Source organism: Penaeus vannamei, chromosome 9, assembly GCF_042767895.1.
Source record: "Penaeus vannamei isolate JL-2024 chromosome 9, ASM4276789v1, whole genome shotgun sequence".
In the NCBI taxonomy this organism is placed as follows: Eukaryota; Metazoa; Arthropoda; class Malacostraca; order Decapoda; family Penaeidae; genus Penaeus; species Penaeus vannamei.
Genome location: NC_091557.1, coordinates 34491641 through 34496640, shown reverse-complemented (window position 1 = coordinate 34496640; position 5000 = coordinate 34491641).

Sequence of the window (5000 nt, the reverse complement as noted above, 5' to 3'; positions counted from 1 at the left end):
GGGGTCCAATAAGCAAGCACAATAAACAGAGCCAAACGTTCACCACAATTCGCACGGGGGGGGGGGGGGTCAGAGCGGAGAGAGAGGTGGACACGCATTCCTCGCTGAGTTTCCGCTGCGGTTGAGTCGTGACGTCACGTCGGGGGATTTTACATTTCAGGCGAAGTTGGGAGCGGGACACTATAATGGTAATATAAACACACACACACGCGCGCGCGCGCGCATGCGCACACATACACACATGCACACATGCACATACGCACACACACACACACACACACACACACACACACACACACACACACACACACACACACACATACACACACACACACACACACACACACACTCACACACACACACACACACACACACACGCATACACACACATACATTCAAACACACACACATACACACACGCGCGCACACAGACACACACACACATTTGCCGATATTACCCCTCTGTGTCTTTCCCACGAATCGGTCTGTTGTTGTCGGAAAACAGCTGACTCTAAATACCATAAAGCACACTCGATGCTGCTAATGATTCCACTGATACCAAAGTCGATTTTTTCAGATGCAGACTATTCTAGAAATATGCCTAATTGTTATTTTTCCATGTCTTTTATGTTAATGATTATGCGTTGCCTTTATTCTCTGTTTCTTAATGTTTATTTTGACAGCAACTCGTGTAAGTGTGAATCAGCTATCGTAAATTTCCGATAAAACGATAATACATCCATAAGTAATTGATTCATAATAAAAATCGTAATTAATAACAAACACTCCAACACTCCTACATATGAAAATCACAAAAACGAGAGAGAGAGAGAGAGAGAGAGAGAGAGAGAGAGAGAGAGAGAGAGAGAGAGAGAGAGAGAGAGAGAGAGAGAGACAGAGAGAGAGAGAGAGAGAGAGAGAGAGAGAGAGCGAGGTTAGATTTTTTTTCTTCTTTCATGTTACATGCAAGGGAATCAAATATCTATCCTAGAATATTTCGTGGAAATTGATACTTGAATAATATCAGGGCATTAAATAGATTTTTATTCTTTTGTTATTACTGTATTGAATTACGATTTTTGCTTGAGAAATAAAAGATATTTTAAGCTCTCCAGATCTAGCGTAGGCCTACATCTGGAAAGGCGTCATAAAAAAACAAGAAAAGAAAAGAAAAAAAAAAAAACAGTTTAATCATACCATAAGAAGAAATAATTTTCCCCGTGAAATATACTATAAAATACTGAATGAATGGGTGATTAAAAGAGACACGTAAAATAGCTATACTAAGGTTTATTAGAAGCTTGAATCCAGCTTATTTTTTATTACTAATCGTTTTGTTTATTTACTTTTTTGGATGTGTGAAATTGAAAAAAATCGCATCAATGAACTATCTTTAGGGTGAAAAACGATTTCAACTGTGATAGAATGCACTATTATTGTAATCATAATATCGATGATCTATATTATAAGATGAAAGATAAAAAAAAGCATAACAAAAGGAAAATAGGTTAATTTAGAGAGGTATATTGTATGCAAAGGCGAAAGTATTTTTCTAGATTTTTGGCTGACAAAGAAACATCTATATGTACCGAGAGAGAGAGAGAGAGAGAGAGAGAGAGAGAGAGAGAGAGAGAGAGAGAGAGAGAGAGAGAGAGAGAGAGAGAGAGAGAGAGAGAGAGAGAGAATATATATATATATATATATATATATATATATATATATATATATATATATATATATATATAGAGAGAGAGAGAGAGAGAGAGAGAGAGAGAGAGAGAGAGAGAGAGAGAGAAATGCGTGAGTGAGTGACAGTGAGAGAGAGAAAAAAAATATGTATATATATAGAGAGAGAGCGTGAGTGAGTGACAGAGAGAGAAAGAAAAAGAAAGAGAGAGAGAGAGAGAGAAAGAGATAGATAGATAGATAGATAGACAGAGAGAGAGAAGTCTTTTAAAAACTATATATATACTCTCAGGGAAAAAAAAATAAGACACCGAAAACACTGGAACTGGTGATCCAACGGTGAAGATAACATTGACAACTCCGAGGCCTATCGAATTCCTTGGGTGTCTTAGCTGTTCCCCAAATAGAAGTAATCATGGGGGTACATGTGTAAATAATTCTCTCTGGTGTAGGAATGTGTGAAGTGGCTGCTCATATATATTTTTTTCAACCCAACCGGCACATTTGGCATCAATTCTTGAAGGTTAAATCAAATCTTCACTTCTTTTTTTTTAACTTTTTTTTATGATAACCAAATAAAAGTTTTAGGTGCCTAATGTTGTCCGCAAACTACCGAAAGAGCCAGATAATTCAGCCCCGAATATGATATAAGGTCTAAAAGTATGTTCAATAAGGGTGATTTAGGTTCTAGATAATAATGATTTTATTCTCGATAGCTGTACGAAGAATATTTTGCTCAAATGTTGAATGTTTTAAGAGAGAATTGAAAGTATATGTTATATATCCATATTAATATATAACTATATGTGTAAATGTTGTATAACAAATAAAGATATTTATCAACATCCTTAGTTAAAGAAATAAAATAAAAACGAAGCATAAATGTACATGCTCCAAACTTTTTTTTTCTATTTTTTTTTTTAGAAAAAAGGTTTTCATACATCATAATGGTTACTTGTCACATCATCACATCCTGTTTCCCTCTATAACTTGGTACCTTTTTACCTTCTTTTTGGTATCTATGGCAACCCGAGTACCGCCCCCGTGCCCCAGCAGAGGGGGACGCAGGGGCACGGGTGACGTCACGAGGGTATTATGAGTGTAAACAATCCGTCAAAAAAGAATAAATGTTTACCCGTAAAAAAGTGTTTGTTTATAAACCCCTTGAAATCTTGTTTATTCGATGGACAGTTTGTGTTGCCACTCCGGCCGGGACCTGCCGTCTTTGTCTTGGGGTTTGTGTTTGTATGTACACCTTTCTATCCATTATCCAGACGATGTGCGTGTATATATATGTATATATATATATATATATATATATATATATATATATATATAGAGAGAGAGAGAGAGAGAGAGAGAGAGAGAGAGCCAGAGAGAGAGAGAGAGAGAGAGAGAGAGAGAGAGACAGACAGAAAGAGAGAGAGAGAGAGAGAGAGAGAGAGAGAGAGAGAGAGAGAGAGAGAGAGAGAGAGAGAGAGAGAGACAGACAGAGACAGAGAGAGAGATGAATAGATAGGCAGATATATAGAAAAACAAATATATTAGTCAGAGAGCCCAGAGAGATTTAATCAGCATGGCGAGTACAAACGGTTTGACACCTGGGTTGAACACCTCAGAGGCCATGGATCCCTAAACGGCCATTCTTAAGTGTTGCAACTGCGCTTCTTAAACTATCCCCAAAAATTGTTATTATCAGCATACTCGAGTACATCTTCCAAACCTATGCTAGATTAATCTTCATTGGGGTCTGAATAAGGATCCGTCATTCTTAAGGGAACACGTTGTTGTGACCTAATTAATGCTAATTATTACTTTTAATCAGCATGTTTAGTACTTCAGTGAAACCTTTACAGAATATACTTAATGGCATGCTGATATCATATTGGTAATTCTTAAGTGTCGGTTTTGTGGAAAAAAGACACTTAAGAAGAGGTCAAAGGTAGTGACCAGCCCAAATTCCGTCTTCCGGTACCTTTAAAATGACTGCTACTCCCTTACTATTTGGAGTACTGGGTCAAGATTGGACTTCAAATGTAGATTTTAATGGGAAGAATAAGGATCACTTGTTTAATCATCCATTCTCGGGTAGCGTTATTACACAAAACAAACAAACAAACAATAAAACAGTTAAAAAAACGGGTACCCTTTTTACTCCCACTGGCTTTAAAGTTTTATCAGCATGGTTGAAGACATCCATGAAACCTACATCAAAATGTTCCTCTACCAACACATAATAAGAATCAATCATTCTTAAGTCAAAATTTTGAACAAATCCACTTAAGAACGACGGACAGGTCAAAGTGTACTCGTTGATCTAACCAAAAGTTTCAATCATCATGCGGAGTACATTAACAAAACTTGCAGGATATGTTCCGCGAGACATCCTGACAGCATCCAAGCCTTTCTTAAGTATCTCCATGCTGAATATGACAACTTAAGAACACTTTAAATCGGGCATTGTAGTGACCCCCAATTGTAACGTATCATTTGACATGCCTGTGTGGCGGTAATAACTAATAACGAAATGGAAATAAAAAAATGTTATTTAATACGAAAATATATGAAAACACACTATAATGGTACATGAAAATATAAAATGTAATAGATTTCATACTGAACTGTGGTACTAAAGATGATCATTGACTGTACGCAGATAATCACAACTTAAAACGGATGGATTCATGGTAAAATATTAGTGCTCCATGTTAATTAATCAGTTATACATATGAAATATTTTTGCTGCTCACATGGTCTATTATGGTTTGATATGCCGTTTTGTATTTCTTTTACTTATAATTACACGCAGGAAAAACTAGGGGTTAAATTGAGACGATGATGCATTTCTTCAACTGTCTATTTCTCATCCTCCGACAGCTCATTTTCTTCGTCCGAGGATGCTGCCTCCATCTTTTCCTCATCTTTATCACCATCGTCATTCATTTCACCTTCGCCTGGGACAAGGGACTCGGGTAGCTGAGGGCCATCAAACCATACAGGTACATACGACCCGTCTTCGAACCCCCATCCATTGCTTTTCTTCGGGTGCTGAACAATATCCTGTCAATTGGCCTCTGACCACATCTTGGCAACAAACGACGCTCTCTGAATGGGACTGATAACTTCCGCCTCACAAGGTGGTATAAAACTTCCATCCAGGCCTTTCAGTTTTGCTAATGGGTTGTGGCCTGTAGCTTTCCTTCCCGAATGACACTGATATTGCTGAAATATCAATGAACCTGCGGCTATTCTTAGCAGCCGCGCCTACATCCATCCACAGTTTGGCACAATGTACGGACACGATGAATCAAGAT